The following is a 26,350-nucleotide window of genomic DNA, read 5'->3' as shown; positions in this document are numbered from 1 at the left end:
TCCTTCACATTTACTTTTTGTTTGATTACATATTGCAAAGTTAATAGCAAACTCTAGCTTAAACACTTCAAAGAATATCAGGGTTTTCAAATTTTTCCTTCTTTCTCCAATCCAACCATTAGCTTTGTTTATTCCTTGGTTTACTCTATACTTTAAAATTGTCATAGTCAAAGAAAAGAATAATTGAATATTCAAAGCTGACAATAAACAAGATTTCAGGGTTTGTTTTTTTTTCTGAATGTAGGCTTACCACTTCCCTGTGTTTATCTGTGAAGCTGGTATCCAGGCGGTATCGTTATAATTGAGAATTCTACTTTACCTATAACACTTTTTTGTTTTCAGCTTATATAGGTTTCATCAGGTCTTATCTGATTTTATTCTTCTCCAACCACCCCCAACAAATCTGTGAATGTCTTCAACAAACATTGTCCAATTCTGAGTTGTAATGCAGTCTTTCTTTTGTAGTGAATATTTATTAAAGCACTTAGTACCTGAATTATGAAATGTAGACAAGAGCACATTAACCTGGCTGAGTTATTTCCTTTCTTGTGTTTTTTTTTAACACATATTCTAGTCCAGTCTATCAACGCCAGATGGCAACTACATTTTGATACTCTGAATATTTACCAAGTCATGTGGTATGCTTTTGAACTATTTTTTTTTACCCTTTCCATCAAATGAGCTGACTCATCCCTCATTCATTTATTCCTGCTTTTAACAAGTTGCATTTTTAGAAACTTGACCTCAGCTCTATCAAAATGATAAATGATGTTTTAAAATGACACATCAGAAGTTCTGAAACCTGACTGTATCTTATGTCCTATCTTCTATTATTGTTTAATTTTTAAGTGTTAATCATGTACCATTTTCTCTCATATATTTTAATGAAACTTTACTACAACTGCTTTACTATGTTAGCCCAGAGGAATGTGGTGGGAGTATATACGTACTTAGCTTTAGGATATTCAGGGAATTAAAGCAGTTATGGTTGAAATAACTTAAAATGATCATGAAAATAACAACTGAGCAACTGATATTTATGTCCAAGTCCTAAATAAAGAGATCTGTATTTCGGGTCTAATGAAAGATGCAGCTTATTAGAAATAGGCAATAGGCTTAATAACAGTAATGGTAGTAAGAAAAAGAAGAAAAACTAAAAAGACACCAGGTAGCTGTCATGCTTTCTTCTTGTTTTCTTGGTTTCATAGAAATATGCAGCTGTAGGCACACTCTCAGAATATTTCTGTAAATAAATGTTGCTATTCCTTAATCTAGGAATATGAAAAAAATCACAGAAGAGAGTTTTGATGGATAGAAGTACATGACATTGAAAAATGTAGGTGGAGGCCAATGCATATTACAATAATTTTTCCTGGCCTATTGATCTGTGAAGAATATCTTCAGTTATTATTTAGGTTTTTATGGCTATTTGTCAATGATTTTTAGGAATAGTAGAGAATATTGTCTATCTTAAGAAGTTAACCATCAGTGTTTATATATGAGTGGCAGTTTTCTTTGTGAATAATTTTTTTTCAAAATTATTATAGTTCTTTTTCTTTTTAAAAGCAGACGTTAGGGATATTTGGAGAGATTCAAACAGAGAAATATGAAAAGATCTATTCAGTGTTACCAAAAATCTCCCATGATAGTCTTATCCACTATATTTTCTGTGTTATATAATTAAAATTACTTCTATCTTCTGTAAGTGTGTGTGTGACACATTTTGTATGGTGCCTAGTCTGGAGTAGGTTCTCAAAAGCATTGATTGATTTATTAATTTATTAATGCATGTACAGCTCTCAGCTACGTGCCTGATACAAGGTGTGTATTCAGTTATTCATCATTGTCATATTAATATTGTTGTTGTTATTACTACTTTCAAAAGAAAATCTTCAACTGGATGTTAGAAGTTATCTCATTTAGCTTATCTTTTTATAAAGGATTTGAGAAATATAAAATCTACCTAGTATAAATTTACTTTTATTTATTTATGTTTTACCTAGTGTTAATTTAAAGTTAAATAAATTTGAGTTATTCTCTAGAGGCAGAAAAGAAAGGGACATTCTAGAGGCAAAAGACCACCAACAGTACCTTCATTAAGGTTTGGATTAAAATTAGTTTTTTTATGTGTATATAGAACCTGAGATCAAATACATTTTATCCCCGTGACACATCTGGAATTTCTGTCTCTGTAGACTTTGTCAGCTTATTCACCTATATGACCCTCTAAAAGAGGAAGTCCATCCTGATGAACTATACCCATGAGTCACAAAGCAGGGGTTTGAGTACATTGTGCACTCTTACAGATTTTGTATATCTACAGCATTGTTAGTGGTTTCTTTAGAAAAGAATCTCATGGAATTGCACATTCTCTTATTAAATGAACTCAGAAGATTTTCTACTAACCCTTTCACTTTTTTAACCCTTCACTTTTAATAGTCTTTTTCTGTATAATCCACTTGTCAAGAACTGGAAATTCTGGAGTCTATTTATCTTCTTTATTTTATAAATTCCACTTGGATGTTGCTAACTTCCTGCAGACTCATGTGATTGAATGGTAACATTTTGTATTCAGTCAGCAAGAGGGTTACTTGCAAAAGCATTGTGGTGAACACACACACACACACACACACATGCACACACACACACACACACACGCACACATACACACACACACCAAGTTTTCCATAAAATTTATATGGTTTTCCTTACCCTGAAGTAAAGTAGCAATGAAAGAATATCATATTTTCTTTGATTCCTCTGCCAGATTAAATTATGGGATAATTAAGTTCTTATTATTATTTGGGGATATAGGAGATAGATGAGTATAAGTTAAATTTTTGAACTATGAGACACTTCAAATGTAATAATGATTATTTTATTTAGTAACATATTGGTCAACTGCTTAAAGTTGTAGTATTTTAAAATCTTTACATATTTACTTTCTGAGCCTGCTAGTTAGTCAAAAGAGTAGGAGCTGGAATAAGTCATGATATTTGCTTCATTCTTATTTTAGGAGGCGCTGCTTTCTACATCTGCATTGCTTGAGCTTATTGCCTTTGGGTTGAAACTTCATGATAATCCCCTGACAGTGTCAATGATCTTTGCCTATTATATTTATGAACTCTGAAATAGATTGGGACAAATTGCAGTTAAGCTAAAGTGTTTGGTTTTTCTAACTTCTTTCTATATTTCAAATGGAATTTTGTTCCTCTATTAAGCTGTTATTCTAATGGATTCTTGTGTACAACTTATCAAATGCTATCTTTTAGGGAGCAGCCTTTCAGTCCTGTGTAATGTAAGATTATTATTGCATGTAGCACAAGTCAGTAAAGTAGTCAACAGTACACTTTTATGAATGACACTTTCTAAATTTAAGACATTACCATTCTGTTCTATCAGTGCTTAAAAGACTGGATATGGTGAGTTTTCCTATAACAAGAAAAGATGAACATGTCTCTTCATTTATCGACTGCTACTTAGCTCATTAGATCTTTGAAAATATTAACTGAAAATATATATAAAATCCTTAGCAAAATGTGGTATACAATAAGCATTCAATAGGTAGTATATTATTATACATAATATGTTTATAGTTCTTAATGATATTAAAATACTAATAATAGTGTGATTAGTACAATATCTGGTACATGATAAGTAACAAATATTAATTATGTTAATTAATAGGTTCCTTGGTAAATTTCATATTAACTAGGGTGCTAGGACAATAATGGAAGGAATGTCATAGCAAATCCAATAGTGCAGGTAAAACAACCAATTGAAACATAGCACGAAATTTAATTAAAATTTACACTTAAAGTACTTCTTTTTATTCTTCTGATAGACAACTATATCAAAGTATAAGTAGAGAATATGTTCTATAATGTGAGAACACTGAATACTATATGTTTGTGAAAAATCTCTGGAAGATTAACCTTAGAGATAATCTAGTATTGTCTTCTGTTTCTTGGTTCTGACCTTTAGTTTTTTTCAGATGATAGAAGTTAGAGATTAATCTTTTTTCTTCCACTTCTAAACATTTTACCAATTAGCAAATGAAGAGATGTCAACAAATGGTTGTTAGACAGTGTGAGTGCTCTCAGGATTAAGTATCTTTCCTTTCTTTCACATAAATGTCTTGCTTACTAGCTCCTTACTCCAAATTCAGTTTAGAGAGACACTAGAGAAGTACTGAGTGCTTACTGAGTACCTGCATGGTCTTTGGAACACAGATTCCATAGGTAATCATCATTTTAGAGGTGACTAACCTGAAGTTTAAACAGGTTGACTAACCTGCTCAAGGTGACACTGATAATAAGTAGTAGAGTTAAGCTTCAAAGTCTTGGCTGTCTGATCCTAAACCCATGCTTTGCCTATCACATTGCTTTTTTCACTCAACCTAAGTAAATTGCCAAAAGCCTTTTCCAGAAGCTAAACCTCCCTTTAGGCTTTTGAGACTTCCCAGGCACCATCTATGGCTTATTATTGTTAGGTCTTTTATCTTCAAGTCACCAAAGGAAGAGCTGTGGAGTTGAAAGGAAGAAGAAAAGGAAGGGTGTGTGTGTGTGTGTGTGTGTGTGTGTGTGTGTGTGTGTGTGTATGCGCGTGTGTGTGTTTGGAGGGGAGAGAATGATGAACATTCCTCTCTGGATTTCTCTCCATGATAAAACTCTTAGCTTTGTTCCCATGAGGAGAAATGTAGAAGTCCTCCCTTCCTGGGAAGTAGTGTAAAACTACCTTGACTAAGTTCTTTTCAATCAGTGATTAACTAGCAACTCTAGCCCAGAATTCTAAATCCTTTCTTTTCCTTTCCAAAGGTAACTCTTAAGCCTTCCATTCTACTTAATCTTCCTCTTATACTGAGGTTATTTATCTTGCAACATTTTGGAGATTCCTCTAAGAATACTCTCAGCAACTGACTTCCATAGGAACTTCCTGGGTAAATTTAAGGGGATCTAATCCCTTAAAACTAAATAAAATAGAGCATTTAAATGGAAATTTAATAGCAAATTAGACTGGCATTATTACAGGAGGAAGAATGAAACTTTTTTTTTTTTTTTTTACATTTACAGCATTAAGTCAACAAACTCTCTCTTATACAATAGACTGGAAGAAAGAGATTATTCTATTTTTTGCCTTAGTGTACACTATAGCTTTACCACATTCTATCAGTTCAACCTCCAAAGCAAATCTTAAACCTGGTCTGTCTTTCCCATTGCCATTGCCTATTGCCTTGTGTCTTGCCTATTTGCAAACATTCCTAGTGGAGTGTTCATTAGGAAGAAGTTTTCATCACAAGGAAGTAGACTCTTCCTTCACCAAATACAAACACAAGTACGAGGGAGAAAAAGATACTTCTTTAACTCTTTTTAAACCAGGGCTTCCACTTATTTTCATTCCCATATGAAATTTTTTCAAATTTCTTCCATCTACCACAAGGCTACTGAGAGAGGGCATCATGGCAAGGGCTGGCTCAGGTAGCCTCCTTTTTGGCCCATACCTCCTATCATCCTCCCACTGAGCTGCTTTTCAAATAGTCCTTCTTTCTTGTGTAGAGGTTTGGTTTTTTTTTTAACTGAGAAATTTAAGAAAAATGTATTCTTTTTAAATTTTTTTAGTAAAGGCCTTAGGGAAATGACTACAGAAAAAAAAAGGTGACTCTCCTCTATCAGTACTTCTCATCACCTTCAGTACTTCTACTAATCCTCTACTTTTTTTTTTTTTTTTATTTGCTCCATGCTTTGGACTTTATGCCATAGTTGAGGGCTCTATTCCATCAATATTTCTTTTCCTTCTGTTCCTTAAAGCTTCACCATTTGTTTAGTGAAGAATCGAGAATGAAATATTTCTTGCTTTATAGATAGTTTTCACACACATTCTTTGTAATTGTATCAAGTCAGAGAAAAGTGTTTGTGTCTCTTTGGTAAAGCCAAATGGCTAAATAGATCTTGATTTAATGGATAGAGTTAATTTGGCTACTCCATAACAAAAATCTACTTGTACTAGAAGTCGATTTAGCTTAAGGAAACATATTAAATCTCCATGAATCAACATCCATTCATAAAGCACTGGTGGGAGGTAGGGGTGGGGGTTGGGGGAGGGGAGGGATGCAAGAGTATTAATAATAATTTTAAAATAAAGTAACTTTTACATTCAACAATACTATCCATTTTAAACTGATGTCAGTGAGAAAGATATCAGAAAATAGTTGGCTGACACAAATATAGTTGAAACATGTCTGTTATTAACAAATGAGGCTAGTATCTGGTAGTGCTGTCAAGACAGTGGAATATGCACTTTGATTGGAAAGAAGCTAAGAGGTAAGACTGAAAGACCCTTCTATTTGGATATATAATTAATTCGATTTGTCAGTAATACTTCAAATTGTATGCATAAAGATTTGAGGTAGACATTAAGTAATCATGTTTAGGAATTCTTTGAAATTGTGTATGTGTGCAAGAACAGTTGGTAGTAAAGAAAATTTCTGTACACAAATATTATTTACATAAAAATATATGAATTCTTTCTTTACTATTTATTTATTTTTGAGAGAGAGACAGGGTGAGAGTGGGAGAGGGGCAGAGAGAGGGAGACACAGAATTCGAAGCAGGCTCCAGGATCTGAGCCGCACCCCCCCTTGTGGGCCTTTCACTCACCACTGTGAGATCATGACCTGAGCTGAAGTCAGACACTTCACCGACTAAGCCATCCAGGTTCCCCAATGAATTCTTAAACAAAAGAAAGATAATCTTTGGTGTTCACTCACCAATGTAGTCTCTTGCAATGAGTCCTTCAAAACATTAGCATTTTATTTTTATATAGGCAACTCTTACTGTATTTTCATAGATCTTTGAGCTTAACAAACATCTGTAGAGTACATCATTTGTGTGTGTGTATAGTAAACTGTATTATATTTAAAATGAATATGTATACATTACTAAAATATGCTATTACCCATAAGGAAAGAATTGTTTAAGATATTTAAGGCTTATTTATTTATTTATTTTGAGATGGGGGAGGGCAGAAAACAAGGGAGAGAAAGAATTTTAAGCAGGCTCCACACTGTCAACTCAGAGCCTGATGCAGGGCTTGAACCCCACAAACCATGAGATCATGACCTGTGATCTCAGACGCTTAACCGACTGAGCCACCCAGGTGCCCCAGGAAATAATTTTTTAACTTCTAAATTAATTTTCTGCTTTTTTTTTAATGTCTAGAGCTAGTGAATTTATTGAAATTCTATCCTAGATATGTTTTATCCTACTCACTTACAACTGCATATTTCTGTGATGTAAAGTCTATTAGTCTTATTTTTCTTTCTTACTACCTTGGCAACATCAATAATTAGACACAAAATGAATGAGCTGCAGTGACACACAACAACATGGATAAACCTTAACAATATTAAGTGAAAATAATTAAATCTCAAAACATTATATACAGCATAATAACATTTTATAAAGTTAAAAGCAACCAAAATATGTACATATTAGATACATAATATATATGCATACATGAACATACACAAACATAAATTTAAGCATACCTTTGGACATGATAAACTATATGAAAAGGAACTCAGATAAATAATAAACATGAGAATCAGGATAATGGTTATCTTAGGTGGGAGAGACAAGAAGATAAGATGGGGTAAACTATATGGATAGATGTAGGTTATTATAAAACTCCAAGCTCTTTCTTTATGGACTCAGTTGGTTGGTGTTTATTAACTTATTAAAAAAATAGCTAACTATATGAATTAAAGTAGGCCAAGTATGGACCAATAATGAGTATGCCTCATGCACCAAGGATTATGATTAATCCAATTCTGTGCACCTCAGGCGTAGGGATGGGGGGAAGCCATAATCACTGTATTAGTTATCTATTGCTACAAAAAAAATCTCAAAATCTAGAGACTTCAAGCAATAAGCATGTATTATCTTTCAGGGATCTCTCACGCTCAAGAATTCAATAACAGCTTAGAGAAGTGGTCTGGTTTCAATTCTTTCATGATGTTGAGGTCAAGATGTCAGCAGGGGTTGCAGTCATCTGAAGGCTTGACTGGCACTGGAGGATCCACTTCCAAGTTGGCTCACTTACATGCCTCATAAGTCAGTGTTGCCTGTTGGTCTTACTTCCTTGCCACATGAACCTTTCTGTAGGGCTGCTTGAGTGTCTTCATGATATAGGGGTTGGCTTCTCCAGAAGCCAAGATCAAAAAGACTAAGAAGAAGCAGTAATGACTTTTCTGACCTAGCATGGTGAGTCACTCTCACCACATTGTATTGGTCACACAGACCACCCTGCTACAATGTGTAGGGAGGACTATACAAAGGAGTGAATACCAGGAGACAGGGGTCATGGGGGGGCTCATCTTGGAAGATGGTTACCACACAAACCAAGCTGACTTACCTTGAACATCTAGCTTTTTTATCTTCTGCAACTCTTAAATTCCAAACATTTCTCCCTATTCTGTTCTTGGTGGCATTGGAGAATTTGTTCTCTCCAGAGTTGGAACAATAAGAAAGAACTTTCTGCTTTGATATAATAATACCAACTAGCATTCTAATTTCAGTCTTTCCATTTAATGTTTTAATAAACAATATACTAGCTTTCTTCTGCATGTGCTTTCAATTGTATTGAGCTGTATTATTTTTTTTTTCTTTTCCAATTCTAGAATTTCTCATTTTTAACCTTCTAGGTTACTTCCTTCTAAATATCCTTGGAATTTTTAATCATTTTGTTATTATCATGGATGTCCCCCAAAACTATAGATTTGTTAATTTGCCTAATTAAAAGTTTTCCTATTGCTTGTTTCACAATATTTATCCAGGTGGTTTTTCCTGCATTCAACAAGTATTTATAGAGAACCCAGCATGTGCCAAAACTGTAGAGTCTCACTGTCAAGCAGAATTGAGAGGTATGGGAGTCAAAGTATGTAGGGAATGGAGGAAGAGTGTTATAAGGGAAGGTAAAGACAAAATATAAAGTACAAAATCAAATTAAATAGTTGGAAGGATTCTCAATTGTTCAACAATACTCTTCCATTTGAAAGAACTGTAATTCAACTATACCAATTCAATAGTTGACTGTCACACTTAAAGGTCAACTGAGAATCATGTAACAAAACTCCAAGTTCAGGCTTGGTGCAATTTTAATACCTCTGGGACTTTGCACTCTTCATGGGAGAGATACGTTAAAATGGGGGTTCACTGATTTGAGGAAACATAAAACTGTGTGTATTTATGTTTAATAATAAGACAAACCTGTCTAGTACTTTATAAGTAACTGAAATTAGCCACACAAACAATCCCTTTCCCACTGTTGCTTCACTGCTTTTCAAAACGCATTCAGGTGAATAAACCACAGAGGGATCAATTGAACAATGTGCAACATATTTGTTGTCCCCCTGTGTCCTATAATACTTCCCAGCCCATGTCTATGAAGAAAGGGATTTTCATTAGAGGGTTTCTTTTTTTCCTTATTGAAATTCATTCCATTAACAATAGAAAAGGAAGAAAATTATTTAGAACAAGAAGTCGTCAGCACAACAAAAAAGCACATGGAACAACTAAGAAAATTCTGCAGCCTCAAAAGAGGAACTCATGAAGGAATAAGCATGTTCCAACCATATGTTTTTATGTAATAGTTTATAAATGTATCCAACCACATGAAAACTAAAAATAGTGATTTGGGCGGGAAAGATGACCCCTTTTCTTAATAGTGAAGATTTTAGCATGTTTATTTTTAATATAAATGGAGAGATGACAGATGATATTATAAGATGTCATAAAATATTTTTCCTTGAATTTTTGTTTAGCTAAAACTTGTAACTTAAGTCAATTGAAGTCTGATTCAAATTTTGCAACCTTTTGATACCAGATCAAGTAGCACTTACTAAAACAGATATAGAAATAATATATCTTACATTTTCTAAAGTTGCTCACAGTGTTCTAGATTACATACCATAATCTCCAAAGAAGTGAATGACTAGTGACACAATGAAAAAGGACTGGCCCACATTCACTTATTTTTAGAATTCACTTATCAGTTGAGCTTCAGAGCTGGTAGGTTGAACCAGAACAGTCTTAGAATCCAAGGTTGCCAAGTTTTAGAGATAGTGAGAATTAGCTAGAAAGGTTTCCAGGAAACACTAAACTCAATTAAGTTGCTATGGCTAAATACTTAAAGTTTGAAGTTTAAAGTTTGAATATTTAAACTTAAGTTGGCAGATTTCCAGACCTGTTCTGATCTCAGTCAGACAATGGCAATCAAGAAAAAGGCTCCTTTGGGGGCACCTGGGTAGCTCAGTCAGTTAAGCGTCGGACTTCAACTCAGGTCATGATCTCACCCTTCGTTGTTGTTGTTGTTGTTGTTTTACTTTTTTTTACTTTTTTTGAATTTGTTTAATGTTTATTTATTTATGAGACAGAGAGACAGAGCATAAATGGGGGAGGGTCAGAGAGAGAGGGAGACACAGAATCCGAAGCAGGCTCCAGGCTCTGAGCTGTCAGCACAGAGCCCTACCCAGGGCTCGAACTCACAAACCGTGAGATCATGACCTGAGCCGAAGTTGGATGCTTAACTGAGTGAGCCACCCAGGCGCCCCTTTGATCTCACCCTTTGTGAGTTTGAGCCCCATATTGGGCTCTGTGCTGACAGCTCAGAGCCTGGAACCTGCTTGGATTCTGTGTCTCCCTCTCTCTCTGCCCCACCCCCACCCCAGTCACACTATGTGTGTCTCTGTCTCTTTCAAAAATAAATAAACATTAAAAAAAAATTAAAAGAAGAAAAGAAAAATGCTCCTTTTATAGTACTCCAGCTACTGCCACTCTCCTAGATGAAAACTACAAAATAATTGGTGTGCCCTGTTGCTCACAAATGAAATCCTTAGGCTACTGCCTCCAGTCCCTCTCCACCAAAAATTCCCTTTTTCCACTCTGAGCTGTTTGTTCATTCCTGGATTGCCAATATCAGTTAAGTGTTGATCATATTCTAGAACATCAACGTAATTAACAATAAGGTGTGAAGGAGGTTTACAGGTTCACGAGGCAGATTTGCATTTTAAAAGAGGGGCTTGTTAAACACAAATGAACTTCTAATAGATGGAATGTGTGAGAGAGATTTTTCTCTCCAAGGGGTGGGGGAAGATATCTAAAGCTCTTTTTCAGCCCAGGGATATCAAGTAGTTTTGGCATTCTGTTGCGTTCTGAAGTCTCTTGCCATTCACTCCTCTTTGGGTCCTCCCATCTTTGCAACCAGAGTATATTTAAAATTGAGGACCATTGGTTCCAGGGCTAACTGACAGAACATTGTACAAACTGAAAGATCTTTTGAGGCCTTAAATTAGATACAAGAGCTCTAATCTCAGAGAAGTCGATCTAAACAGACAAAAATGCCATATATTACAGGATTAGCTCTCCTTTTAGCGTAATTATTGGGATGTCTAATTATTGGGATGAAGGATAATTTATAAGAACTCTTCTTACAATTACTAAAAGTTCTAAAGAAATGTCTTTTTTTTTAATTTTTTAATATTTTTGAGAGAGAGAGAGGGAGGAGGGGCAAAGAATGGGGGAGGGGCAAGAGTGGGGGAGGGGCAGAGAGACAGGGAGGCACAGAATCGAAGCACAGCTGACAGTTCCATCAGTACTGAGCCTGAAGTGGGGCTCCAGCTCACGAACTGGAGATCATGACCTGAGCCAAAGTCAGATGTTTAACCGACTAAGCCACCCAGGTGTCCCTAAAGAAATGTCTTTGAAACAATGACAAGGTGGGGGGAAATCAGATAGTCATGTTTTTATTATTTATTTATTTATCTTGAGGGAGGTTTGGTGGGGGCATAGAGAGAGGTGGAGAGAATCCCAAGCAGACTCCATGCTGTCAGCGCAGAGCCCAAGCTGGGGCTCCCTATGCAGGAACCGTGAAATCATGACCTGTGCTGAAATGAAGAGTCAACACAACCAACTGAGCCACCCAGGTGCCCCGGTCATTATTTTTTTTTTTTTTTAAATAAAAGCATTTGAGGGTTGTGTGTGTGGCTCAAAGAGTTAAGCCTCGGGCTCTTGGTTTCCGCTCAGATCTCACGGTTCATGAGATCAAGCCTGGCAGACTCTGGGCTGACTGATTGGGATTCTCTACCCCTTCCCTGCTAGGCTGGCTGTGTCTCTCTCAAAATAGATAAACATTTTAAAATAAATAAAATAAAATAAAATAAAATAAAATATTCATAAAATAAAATTTGATTACATTCATATAGATGAAAAACTAAAAACACTTCTCACATAATTTTTGATGTCAGGTGGTTTAAAAGAATTAAGTCTGAACACCCAGATGTTTTTTCTGGGCCAGAGAATTTAGAATTTCAGAGAAGAGGGGAGCCTTGGTGGCTCAGTCCGTTGAGCATCCAGCTACTGATTTCAGCTCAAGTCATGATCCCAGGGTAATGAGACCTCGTCATGCTGAGCCCAGATTCTCTCACCCTCTCTCTCTCTCTCTTCCCCTCTCCCCTGCTCATAATCTCTCTTTCTCAATCTCTAAAATAAAAAATAGATTAAAAATTTAAAAAAAAGAATTTCAGAGAAAAAAGAGCAGAACATCAACAGGAAGAAAGAGGAGTGTATCTATAGGATCCAGGAATGTCTGAAAAATGTGACCAGTAAAAAGAAAATCTCCTGTTCCATGAGCTAACCTTTCTACTCCAGCCCCTCTGATTGCCATGTTCCCCTTTCCTTTTGAGGAAAGATGATCTATATCATAAACTCATGAAACCACTAATAAAACTTTTGACCAGAGTTATGTACTTTAAAGTTCAGCCTTTCATTCTCTGGCTTTAGTGCGTAAGGTCCTTAGTCTTTCCTCCTTTGATCTTTGTGGGCCATCGATGTCCATGCACAGGTGTCACCCGAAATGTGATGAAACTGTGTCAGAGAAGAGCCCCCACACCTGTGGCTCAATCTTAGCTACGTTGGAGCAGTTTTTCTTCAGCATACAAATGTCCTAGAAATTGCAAAGGGATAAGCTGTCTTTATTATAAAAATAAATAATAACTATGTTGAAATTATGTTACCTTTTTTACAATATACATTGCTCTTTCACTTATGGCTTCTAAAATGTCCTTAAAGGCAGTTTAGGAGGGGTTAATAATAATGATGTTCTCAGAGATTATTTGAATTTTCCAATTGAAGCAAATAGTTGAATTAGGATTCAAATCCAAGATGCAAAGTATTTCATTTCAGATCTTGTGCTTTTTTCATTATAACAAATTTTAAGGGGAAATGAGCCTTCTTGTTTGAAATAGGGCTAACAAAAAAACCAATACTGCCTAAAATTAGGAATCCTAAATAATTCATAGAAATATGATATTCCAAAATTACTCTCATCTTAAAATAAACTTTGAGATGGCAAAATCTCTATGGTTGAATCATTGGGATTAAAGTAATAAGCTTTTAGTTTATTCCTCTCTTTACAGAAGTTGACCAATAGTGATTATTTTAATTTGCTCTAAAGAGAATGATTATCACTGCAAATGGTGTTATAAATAACTTTTTTAAAGCTCATATGTAGGATAGCCCTATAATTTATCATCCATACTGGGCCACTTTTGAGAGTATAAGTGACCACTGTTAATAATTGTGCTTGGACAGTTGGAATTAGATGGGAAGATATGGTTACCCAATATACAAGACATAATCCTGAGTCTAAAAGTGATGCATTTTGAATGAAAAAAGACCAGCTGAATGAACAGCCAGGTATCCCACATGTAACTTGCCTTGATTTCCAGCTACCATGAAGTTGGTTCAGTCTCCTGCTCTGCCCAAGAGGTGATGGAATGTTACATCCATTTAAGACCTAGTCAGAAGGAAGAGGGTCACCTGTTGAAATTCAAAGCCTAACGTTTTTAATACCACTTGGTAGTTGGGGGCTCCCATCTAAGCTTTGCCTATGCACAACCCAGACTCAGACCAAAAGACATGTTCTATGCAGTATTACTCTGTAAACTTCAGTCACTTTTATAGGGATCTAAGTGACAAACATTAAGCCAACATTTGAAATGTTAAAAGGGAAAAATCTGTTCAGCAGTTAAATTATTTTTACAGCCGATCAAAATAATATCGTGTAACGGAAGGGTCTTAAGTTAGTAATTAATAAAAAAAATCACAGGGCTAAAAAATAGATTTTTATACACCAAAGCTAAATATGATAGCATAGGATTGTGTTTAATCTTAGAACATCCTCATATCAAGCACAAAAATAAATTTTATTTTGAAAAAAGATACTATTTATGAAAATATATTGCTATGCATCATCAATGTTCAGTCTTCCATTTTTGCCTATAAAATGCTGTATTGAGGGGTGCCTGGGTGGCTCAGTCGGTTAACTGTCTGACTTCGGCTCAGGTCTCATGGTTCGTGAGTTTGAGCCCTGCATTGGGCTCTGTGATAACAGCTCAGAGCCTGGAGCCTGCTTCACATTCTGTCTCCCTCTCTCTCTGCCCTTCCCCCGCTCATGCTCTGTCTCTCTGTCTCTCAAAAATGAATAAAGGTTAAAATTTTTTTAAATGCTATATTGCATGGTGACCCTCTAAGAGCGGTATAGCCAACAGAGTAACACTACCAGAAAATGATAAATCTAGACAGAGAGTTTGACAGTCGTTGCTAACTGTTGCCGAATTAGTTGGAAATTCTTCAGATGAGATTAATTTTCTCCACCTAGCTTAAGAAGTATTTTCCCAGTGGGGTACCCAGGTGGCTCAGTCGATTAAGCATCCAACTTTGGCTAGGTCATGATCTCATGGTTCATGAGATGACACCTCAGAGCCTGGAGCCTGCTTGGGATTCTGTGTCTCCCTCTGTCTGCCCCTCTCCTGCTCATGCTCTCTCTTTTTCTCTCTCAAAAGAATAAAAATAAACATTATTTTTTTTTTAAATATTTAAAACAAAAAAGTGTTTTCCCAGTCAGTATAAAGTTCAAATCAATTTCATTCAGTTCCTAACAACAACAACAAAAAAAAAGTCAGGTTGTTTTTTTTTTTTCAACTTAACTTTTTATTTGAGGGAGAAAGTTTCCCTTCTGGACAGGTTGCAGCCTGGAAGTGGGAAAAATGTGGTGGGGAGGGGAACTAATGAAACTTTGTTGTGGAATCCTTCACAAAGGAATACAAGATGTGTTCCATAATGCAGCCCTTTGTTTGTGGAGCCTCTGACAGAATCCTGCAGTTTGAGTTCAAGCTGAAAGTGGCCACCAAAGTCATCACTAACTCCAGGCAGCTCTGAGTCCTTTTCCCCACCTCCTGCTATGATTACTCTGGCTTCTGATTAAATCACACCTTATATTAAAGGTCACTAACCTAAAACGACCCAAAGCTACTTCTTTCTCTCAACAGTTCCCCATTACCTGTAATATTTGGAAGGCTTGAAAATAGCTTCTGTCCCAGCTTCTGTAGTTTTTCTCCAAAAGCAAATGCTATATATAATAGTTTCCTCAAGCATGGGTTAAACCTCAGGTGAAAGATTTTGGAAACTAATTAGCATGCTAAGAACTTGAGCGTTTGGATGAGTCAGTCCTGCTACCTAAGGGACAGAGAAAGTGTCTCCTTAAAAGTGATATTTAACAATGCTGGTTCCTCACTTAGTTTTAATACAGCTGGAACTGCATTGCATTGTCTTCTTTGTATTTAATAGAAATCTTGTTTATATGATATCTTCTTTAAAATATTCATCCCTTTGGGGCTTATTCTAATGTCTTACTTCTTACTTAAAAATATTTCTACTAATTTTGGAAAACTTTAGAAAGATTCTTTCATTATAGGTTGTAACTGAACTGGGTTGTAACAAATTCTTCTCATAGAACTTCTTACTTTAGACTCATTTTTTTTCTTTTTTGACCTTGTTTAATTCTCTTTTCATGTTTTAGTACAATTTTCCCCTTTCCTGCTTTCAGAATGAGAATTTCATTACGTATATTGAATGTCTAGTATACATAGTCAAGATAGGAAGCAAATGAGTATTTATTAAATGCCAAGAATGTAACCAGTGTTTGCCATCTCGTTAGGAAGAATAGTTTGGATAATTCAAATTATGAAAGTTATTTCTTGATTAGAAAGTGTACAGTAGCAGAAATCCTGACTTGAGTGGCTTAAACAATAAGGGTTTGTGTTTTTCACAGAACAGGAAGTCCAGAGGTAGGGAATTGCTGGTATGTGATAAAGCCAGGGCCAACATCTCTGGGGTTCTCTTTGCCTTTTGTTCGTGTCTGTTGCTTTAGGATCACAAAATAGCTGCTACAGCTCCAAGCATCATGTCTATGTTGAAAGAGGGAAGAAGGGAGCATCAGGTGTTGTCTGGAAGTGTTGGATCAGTATATCATACACCTGAAACTAACATTACACTATATGTTTACTAACTAGAATTTAAATACACACTTAGAAAAGGAGAAAAAAAACGGGAGGAAGGGAGATGCCGAAGGATCACCTTTTACCTCTGCCTTTATCAGAAGAGAAAAAGCTTTCTCAGCAGATTTGCCATATGGAACTTACTAACTAGAACTGGGTCCCAAAGCCGCCGTTGGTTGCTAGGGAGGCAAGGAAATCAGGAAACAGATTTGTCATAATTGGCTTGGAAATATCACAAGTCATCATCCAGGACTGAGCACATTACCATTCTGAACAAAATAGGGGTATGTAGCTAGGAGGAATTGGGGGAATGGGTATTGGGGGGGCATTCGTGTCAACTCTTATTCGTGTTCACCAGAACCAAAGGGAAGTTAATGTGTACCACAAAAACTAGAAAATGATGTATGTGGAGGTAGAACATAAGCTGGACTACGAGTAACTAAAACAATGAGATCAATAAAAGAATAACGATAGGACCCTCCAACAAGAGAAGAACAAAAGCTGAGAGCAGGAACACATATGCTGTATATGAGAAGTAGTCACCGCATTGTGAATTCCTTAATTATTTGAAGGCAGGAAGTAAGCCTTATTTCTTTTTATTTTCCTAGTGTCTCACACACAGTAGATGATTATTGAATCACAGTAAATGAACGCATAATATTTCAACCCAGAAGTCCAGACATGACTTCACAAATTATGGAGATAATAGAAGAGAAAATGTAAAATTTAGGACTCCCTTGACAATACCAGGATAAAGGGAAAAACTAACATAGTCTGGCTCTACCCCAGAATACTTGTTGGGATGTATTGGGACCTGGGATGCCTAAGCAAGGTAGAGCAAGAAGTAGAGGCTGAAATACCAAGGTAATAATTTGAACTTGACCTGTGAAAGCCCAATTGTGTTTCCAGAATCCAGTTTTGGTGGTACACAAACAGTAGTGTCCAACGGGCCCTCCAAGCACTGGAAGCACCACTCCCACAGCACTCTTTTGCTCCTTTTGCTCCAAGTTCTGTTCTCTGTGACCAGGGATTTCCAGTGTGCTAGGAGCTTCTGAAAAATGAAAAGTCGCTCATTGGAGATTTCCTCGATTACTATTCTACAACAATTGAAGTTTTTATATTTATTCAGGGTCTGTTGTATGCCAGTCACCCTGCTACAGCTTTTAGGAGGTTATTGAAATAACTCTGACTACAAGTTGCTTACATTCTAATTAATAATTTAAATGTTTTTATTGATTTAAGATAAAAGAAAAAAATTAATACTCTTCAAAAAAAAAAGAAATCAAATCAGTCAGAAGGATAGTTTGACTGACTTTTGTTATTATGGTACTAATTTAACTGGACAATTCTTGACTCAGCCAAGAGTCAAACCAACTTGTTTCTGCAAATACTGTATAAGCAACTTCTACCAAAGAGAAATTGCCTTTCTCACTATAAGGCCTGCTTATTTTTTTTTTTTTTTTATTTAACAAAGGATAAAGTCTCTTGTCCTATTTTATTTCCCAAAACCTAGAATTTAAATTTGGTTTACAGGTCTACTACATGGCTTAATAGTAGACTGAAATAATAGATAAAAGTAATCTCATCTTTAAATTGCACCACCATGAATCCGATATAATTTCAAAGATTTAACATTACTTTTTATATGTACGACCTTGATTTTACCTGAGAAGTACACCAATGGATTGGGGGGTAGGCACAGTGTTTTAAAAAGGCAACTTTAGGGGTTCCTGGGTGGCTCAGTCGGTTAGGCTTGCGCCTCTTGGTTTTGACTCAGGTCATGATCTCATGGTTTGTGAGTTCAAGTCCCTCATCAGTCTCCATGCTGAGAGCACAGAGCCTACTTGGGATTCTCTCTCCTTCTCTCTCTGCCCCTCCCCTGCTCACTCTCTCTGTCTCTCTCTCAAAATAAATAAACCTTAGAAATTTTTTAAAAATAAATAAAATAGGCAACTTTAGTAAGTTGGCATTTTTAGCACACTTATGGTCTATAGCCATTTAATGAAATTTACTTGTTACTTTAGACTTCAGCCTCCCTGGTTAGATTAGAATACTTTGGATTTATTTGATCTGACGAGTGCTTCTTATTTGACAAAAGAACATCTATTTTGTTTTAATTGATTGAGGGATATATTTTCAATGGCAGAGCTTTAACAACTCCTCCAAAGACTTGTAACATTGCTAATATTGCACTTGGATAAGTTATTAATTTATCTGGGCATTGGTTTTATCACCTGCCAAATGAGTTAACTGGACTTACATGGTCTCTAGCTACTTTCAGCTCTAAAATTGTATGATCTCATTTTTCAGTTCAATTCAAGAAATATGAGTAGAATACTTACATAATGCAAATCAATATGGTGAAATCTGGATGGATACAGAGATGAATAATATGATCTTTTTATATAAGTAGCTTGTAATTTGATGCATTCGAGATTGAGATGTCTATTTCCCAACAAATCCTCACTCCTTGTATTTGGGATGTTATTTATGAATGAGGGTATATAATTTATTCCCAAAGGGGTGCAAATTCATTCATCACTGTTTCTGATATCTGGATTTGAAGAACCCAAAAGAGGGTCTGAATTATCATTTTAATAAAATTGTGCATTTGCATCCTACCATCACTGCAGAGAACTTAGAGCATTTCAGAACTATTATCTCATCAACCCTAAAGAAGCCCAATGCATGTAGAAAAAGATAAATGTAATTATTCCCATTTTCCTGTTTAGAAACTGGACCCTAGATTTCCTGGAGTTCTATGATGAGCCAGTGAGTGAGAACACGTGGAAATCTAGGAGCTGTCATCCAGAACTGCACAGCCAACTTTCCTTGGGTGTGACAGTTTCTTTTAGCAAGTTCTATAGGGCCCGACAGACTTCTTCCACACTGGATCCTTCCTTATTCCATGTTCAAACAGCACTTTAGCCATTGATGATTTCAGTTGTATCAACGGGGGTGGGGGTGGGGGCTGGGTGGGAAGGGTATAGGGGAAGAATGGCATGTGTACAGCAACAGATGTGATAAGCAAGCTGTGGTACTGTGATATAATGTTTCAGTGTTGGGCATGCATTAAAATTAGAAGAGAAGCTGGGGACTTCTTCATCGATCTAATCCATACACATTTGAGTGTAGAGAACCAGCAGCTGTAAAGAAAGCTGCACTTATGCTAGGTGAGAACATCATTCTAAACAAGCCACCCTGAAAACTCTGCCTCCATTATTAGTATCACTAGGATTTTCCTAGCCTGCTTTCCAGAGGAGTCAGGAACATAAGAAATGTCTTTTTTTTTTTTTTTTTTCTTTTACAAATCTTGCAAGCAGCTCCTTGGAAACAGGTGATTATATTTCCCTCTTTACCTAAATTTTCCTAGGTAGTAAAAAAGTCATATCCGTGTTTCGCCTCATGGTTTCCTTAGTCAAAAAATTTGCATCTAAGGGCCTAGGAAAATGTTTGGCCTTCACAATTGAATGTTTAAACAGGTGCATGCTGCACTGGGCTGGCTGAGGAAAGGTAGTCGCCTCCTTCTGGAAACCCTGACGTTAAGAGAATGATTCTTGTGCCGGCTTTCACAAGTGTTTGTGAAGGAAAGTTCAGGTAATTCTTAAATCTCATTACCTGGTTACTAACCAACTGGCCTCCCTCCCATTCTGTGTTCTCATGAAGAAATTGATTTAATAGATTCAAGATATTATTAAATACATTCTGCATTAATATTATATGTCCTCTTTGAATCCAAGTGGCAATACAATAGAATTTCATTTTATAAATAACACCTTTCAAGCTAACACCACAGGGCACAGTACAAAAGAATCAAAATAGAACACAAATGCTGTAATCAAATGCAGACCCCAGGAAGGCTGATTAAAAAGGCATGTTGCTAGTAAGAGCAGCCGACAGGGTAAGTATAGTGGGTCAGAGCAGAAAAGCCTGCTGAACAGAAGGGCAAACTAAAATAAAAGGGACTCGCCCGCCTGATTCACGTGGACGTACAGCTCTCCTTTGTCATCATCTCCCTTTGGACTCAGAAATTGCAAGGGAGAGATGTGTGTGTGTGTGTGTGTGTGTGTGTGTGTGTGTGTGGGTGTTTGCGGGGGAGGTGGGGATCAAATGTGTATAGGGTCATGAGATTTAACCTCAGTCCTCACACACAACACAAACGAAAGAACATCCTAGATACGCCTGCCTGCCTCCAACGACTTCGAGACGGCCCAACAAGGCTTGCTTGGCTCGATGATACCACTGGTTTTCAGAAAACACAACTGGGAAGAAGCAAGTAGGTCCTTCCCATAACAGTGAGGGCATTACAACTTGTGGCCAGGCCTGGGTAGAAACGGGTGAATGAGTGAGACGTGTGCTTTGTGGTGTTTGTCAACATGAGGTGATAGTCTGTGCTCCATAGTCCCTCTCCCCACAGAACTGCTTACTGTACCTTCAGCCTCTCACCACAACAACCTCTCCTAATGTCAGAGGTTTGTGTTTTAAAACCCTACCTCTAATTCCTCTAACTAGAGAATAAAAAGTACAGCCCCCCCCTTTTTAATGTTTATTTAGTTTTGAGAGACAGAGACAGAGAGAGAGAGAGAGAGAGATGGAGTCGGCGGGGGAGGTGCAGAGAGAAAGGGAGACACAGATCCGAAGCAGGCTCCAGGCTCTGAGCTGCCAGCACAGAGCCTGACATGGGGCTTAAGCACATGAACCAAGAGATCGTGACCTGAGAAGTCAGATGCTCAACCGACTGAGCCACCCAGGCCTGCCAGATTCAAGCCTCCTTTTAAAGGAATTGAGGAATTAGGCAAAACAAGGGCAGTATTTCAGCAAGATAGCTCCCTATTCATATGCAAAACCAATTCTAAGAGTGATCACTGTGTACCTTGAAGAATGCACCACATGGGTCATTTCCTGATGCTTCTCTATTTGATATTGAGGATATGACAATATAGGACAGGAACCATAGGGAAAATTTCCTGCTAAATAGATGATACATTTTCCTGAAAACTAGCAACCTATACTTAACAGTCTCCCCAAAAAATGAGTCAACAGCAAATATGAGTTCTCGAGTCAATAAAAAGAAAAGGAGAAAAAAAAGTAAAAATGATAATTAAAATAATTTTTACCTGTCTCGAAGCTGTGGGTTCTTTGTAATGGCTCTCTGATTACCCACTTAGTTAAGATTCTGGACTGGGATTACTGATGCATAAATTTAGGTCAATAGTTTAGTATTTATGTACATCTTTTTCTTCATCTGTAAGTTATAAACAGGTAAAACATACATGGGCATCACTTGAGGGAAAATATTATACAAATACTAGTATTTCTACTCTTATTTAATAGAATGTTATTTTCCTTAATTCTGACAGTATTTATTTAGCCGTACAGAGTTAATTTATTAGTGAAGGTGAACAGAACGTTGGATTGTAATCAGCAAAGTTAAGTATTTTTATAAAATATGTGAGCAAATAATGATAACTGGGCCAGTTATCAATGCACTGCCTCTCAAATCCAAATTTACCCTTCCTTACATTCCTTAGGAAGAGGTATCTGAGTTCTTTAAATATGTTTCTTTTCCCAGCTGGTGGGAGTCAGCAGGGGGTTTGGAAAGAAGTTTCAGGAGGACGTGGTTTTCCTTCCTGGTTCCTGAGTATTCCTTTAGCAGATTCCAGCAGTATATATGGTTTCTCCAGGGCCCGACCCCTGCAGCACACACAACTGCCTTGGGGTCCAGCAGCTGAAGAACATATAGCCTCTCCAGGGCCCAGCGACTGGTAGCTTCCCTCCAGCACCCACCACACACGCCTGCACACGCACACGCACACACACACACACACACTCACACTGGGTGGTTCGTGTAGCAGAGTGCCTCAGGTGAGACACCACCCTGCTCCCCAGAGTGCAGATGTCCAGCAAGTTCTGCCGGTACAGCTCCCCAGCAGTTTCTCTGCCAACCATTCATAAATATCCATGCCTGGTCCACCAAAATCTGGGTCCCTCTCCTGGGTTTCAGGAGACTCTTCCTTGGGCACCGTGTCTCAGCCCTAGAAGTAATGATTGCTCCTTATATTTGCTATTCTTATATAATTTAGAATTCTCTTTACTTCTTACTAGCTACTCCCTCATTACTGCAATCCGCTGTTATAGTTAATAATTCTTTATATTACACTTTTCCTGTTCAAATTGCTATGTGGTTTCTCTCTCCTAATGGACCTGGAATACTACATACCCAAAGAATATTAGAATAATCTGTATTCTTTGGGAGTATGGGAAAGTAAATATGATAAGCCATCTCTTTATGGAATGGATTAGCGTTGGTATGGTACAAGGCACCTTCTCTAGGCCTGGCTATTAGATGAATAAAAACTTTGAGAATCTGATGCTACATTGAAAGGTGACATAATGATATGATGTTATATACTATTTTTAAGTATATGTCATGCTAAGGATCAACTTTAAAATATTTTACTTGATTTCACTGAGAATTTTTTAAATGTGAACAATATAATAAAGCAAACAACAGAAGTCTGGACTCAAAAGCGATTTGTTGTCCTTGAAAAGATGTTGCAAAATAACACTGTAATGTGAATTGGTAGATTATTAATACTAGGGTAATAATGACACCCATCCTTTACTGGGAACTCGGAAAGTCCTTAGCACTTTTTTTTTAATTTATTGAATCCTCATAGCAATACAGGTGGATACTATTATTATCTCTGTTTTACCAGAGGGAAAACAGGGGCTTGGGAAGGTTAAGGAACTGGCCTAACATGATATGTGTGGTAAGTTTCAGAGCCAGAACTTGAACCTAGATATCCCTATGAGCCCTGGTTCTTAGCCACTGTACTCTGCTTCCAGAACACTACCACTGAAGCAGATAGCAAGTTACCTGGGAGAACAAACACAAAAATTTGTTTTTGTTGTTTTCATCAAATATCCAGAAAAAAACAAAAACAAAAACTCTGAAGTATCCCTAGAATGTATACCACACCCTGAAATATTTCCGAGACAAGCAATCTCTTACTTTGACCCAACAAGATATGGACAAACTGGATGAATACTGGTCATCAAATCCTCAGAACCAAAGTGTTAACAGTGTATCAAAAACCTAGCAGCCTTTATTCCGAGCTGAACTGAAGGCAGATGAAATATTAACAGCAGTTCTAGCAGCACAAAATGAAATATGAGATCCTGTATCAGAAATTATTAGTAACCTGTTAAAAGAAATGCTGAAAAATGGCAGTTACCAAATTAAAACTGGGAAACAGAGCCCAAATGGGAAATTTCGAAAAGTTTGGAGGAAAATAAATGACAGATTGTCCTCTTGGCTCTTATTACTATGCCATCCTAAATCCTACTTGGCAATACATAGTGGAGGTGAAATAAGAAGTGCATCACTGCCAGTGCCGGTCCTCAAATTTGTAGTCCCAAGTGTCTGTGATGATGTCTGAGATTGATTGGAAAAGTAGTAGGAATTTGGTAGCATTTAGCTTTATCGAAATTGAAGAGTCTGGAGACTCTTATTATGAAAGGCTTCCTCTCATTTGTGAATTGGCCCCTTTGCTCCACTTTTGGATGGCTTGCTTCCTCCATGCCGAGCTATGCTAAATGCTCTACATGGGAAAGCTATTCTCCTTAAATGCCTTCAAATTTAAAGCATCTATCTGGATATGTTTGTGTTTATGACTCCAAATATCCAGCATCAGAGAGAGAGAGAGAGAGAGAGAGAGAGAGAGAGAGAGAGAACGGGATTACAAATACCAAATACCGGGTAGTAAATGAAGGAGATATTTTTCCATCAGTAACTGAGAGCAGAGAAATGACTATAAGCAGAGTGGTTGAGCAGTTGATGCCAGAGAGAAAAAGGAAATGAGCTATAGGACCATAGAATCTTAGTGTTGGCAGAGACTATGGAGTTCATGTGGTCCTACCCTATCATTTTTCAATGAAGAGACTGAGACACGGGGAGTTAAGGGACTTGACTTGCCCTAGACACATAGTTGTTTACTGACAGTCAGGCAAAAAACATTTCCCAGTTCCCAGTCTGGAACTCCGTAGTTCAGCGTGCTATTGCCGTCGTCTACTGAAAATTAACACTAACCCAGCCTGGAACATAGAAGAATTCAGCATCTGTGGGGAACAAGAAACATGATGAATTTTGAGATGGAAATCAGTCTGGGAAAAGGAGAGAGGAAATGGATGATCCCGCTTGGTTGTGACTCATTGGCCAAGCTTGTGCAAGACACTTTATGTCAGTTTACTCCCCCGTGCCTTCCCACAAAAACTAATAAAATCTTTGGTTGTAATCCCCCGGGTTTATATTTACGCATTCAGATTTGATTTGCTTAGCGAACTCTCCTACGTGCAGGTTATCTCCAGGTGTAGATGGGTTTGTGGGTGGCATTGCTATTGATCCCTGTGATTTACAGGAGCCTGGCTTTCCTTCTCCAGGAGTGAAAAATGCTCCAGAGTCTTCTCCATAGGACACTCCTAACTGAGGATCAGATGTATGTTCAAGATATAAGAATTATCTTCTATTAACCCTTGTATTCTATTAACCTCATGGAGAATTTGAGCAAATACACACACACACACACACACACACACACACACACACATACACATATACACACACATTGGTTGTTTTTTGCTGTTGTTGTTGTTTGTTTTTACTTTAGAAGCTCAGAGTAATTTAAAGCAAACCAGTGGCAAGGAAGATACAATAAAAATGTCTCAATAGGATTCCCTGTGAAATAGCAGTACAGGTCTTTTAGACCAAATATTTTTCAGAATAGAGCAACCGGAAATGAGAGAATCAGGCAGTATGATGAAAACTACAGATGGAATGCTTTGCATGAAAAGTGATTATAGGCAAGTGAGGGCTCAGGAGTGGGTAGGCGTGGAGTTGGGAAGGAGGGGGTAACTGAAATAAGAGAAGATAATGCTTGACCAGGTCTAGTAAAATATTCCCTGCCACAACCACTGTTCCATGAAGAGATTGAGCCAAGAGGCCTGAATAAACTAACCTTAAGTTCAGAGTTGCCATTATTGTGGGAGGCATCAGGGAGAGCACATCCGGATTTGTGTTACACAGTAATCACTGCTGGGTGTCAGCATTCATCAGCCAGATGGTCAGACCCACAATTAATCAATTAGGCTGGGATGATCAACTGGACTAAGTTTTCCCCTTTGGTAAAAAACCCTCATCATGCGGTCAAGGCCAATAGCACTTTTATCCTGTTGCTTTTGGAGAACCTTCTAAAAATCCCTCTTTTCTTTTTTTAGGCTTCTAGTTACTGGACACTGTTAAGCTTCAAGCTGCTTTGATAATGTAGATACCCCAAGTCAGGATTTTAACATGATAGATTCTCAACATCCTCTGTGTTCAAGGATAACGTTTAATATATCCAAATAGAAATAAACTTTTTTAAAGTAGCATTCTCTGAAGAGTGTTACACAGCTGATTTTACTGGAGGCTTTATATTGGTTCCACTGGATTCAGTAAAACAACACTGGAAATGACTCTTTCAGTGGGCATTTACGAAGATGATATGACAATCAAATAAAAACAATAGCACTTTATTGAGTGTTTACCATGTGACAGACACTGCTATGATAAGGATTGACAAACAGTTCCTCAAGCCTTATAAATAATTCAATAAGGGTGATAACATTCCATTTCAAAGAAAAGAAAATTGAGGCTAGAAAGGTCATCTGCCCAAGGTTGAGCATTTAATAAAGATGTGTTGAAATAATTTGATACAGTGGGGCATGAGAACTAAATGCAATTTACTCTCCATTTTCTTACACATCTTACATATGTATGCAACTCTGAAGGATAACAATTAGGAACATATAGTGGGTCCTTATTATTCTACTAGTATTTCCCAACTCTGTAGATCTATTCTCTTTCCATGTTGTTCTTGCTGCACACCATCTGACTTGAGATTGCTTTCCTCCTTATTA

The 26,350-nt window shown here is 37.1% G+C and overlaps 1 protein-coding gene across 42 annotated transcripts in view; it reads left to right on the top strand.

Annotated features, from left to right (window-relative positions):
- ZBTB20 (zinc finger and BTB domain containing 20) overlaps positions 1-26,350 on the top strand; it is a 770,914-nt gene that overhangs the window by 454,733 nt on the left and 289,831 nt on the right. For 2 of the 42 annotated variants that reach the window (XM_045436924.1, XM_045436913.1), the window contains one exon: positions 19,876-19,990. The exons of the other annotated variants lie outside the window; for them this stretch is intronic. The gene's annotated coding sequence lies outside the window, so the exon portion shown is untranslated. The remainder of the gene's footprint in view (positions 1-19,875; positions 19,991-26,350) is intronic. 42 annotated transcript variants of the gene reach the window in all.

Source organism: Leopardus geoffroyi, chromosome C2, assembly GCF_018350155.1.
Source record: "Leopardus geoffroyi isolate Oge1 chromosome C2, O.geoffroyi_Oge1_pat1.0, whole genome shotgun sequence".
NCBI classification, from domain to species: Eukaryota; Metazoa; Chordata; class Mammalia; order Carnivora; family Felidae; genus Leopardus; species Leopardus geoffroyi.
This window is presented reverse-complemented; position numbering and strand designations above follow the sequence as displayed.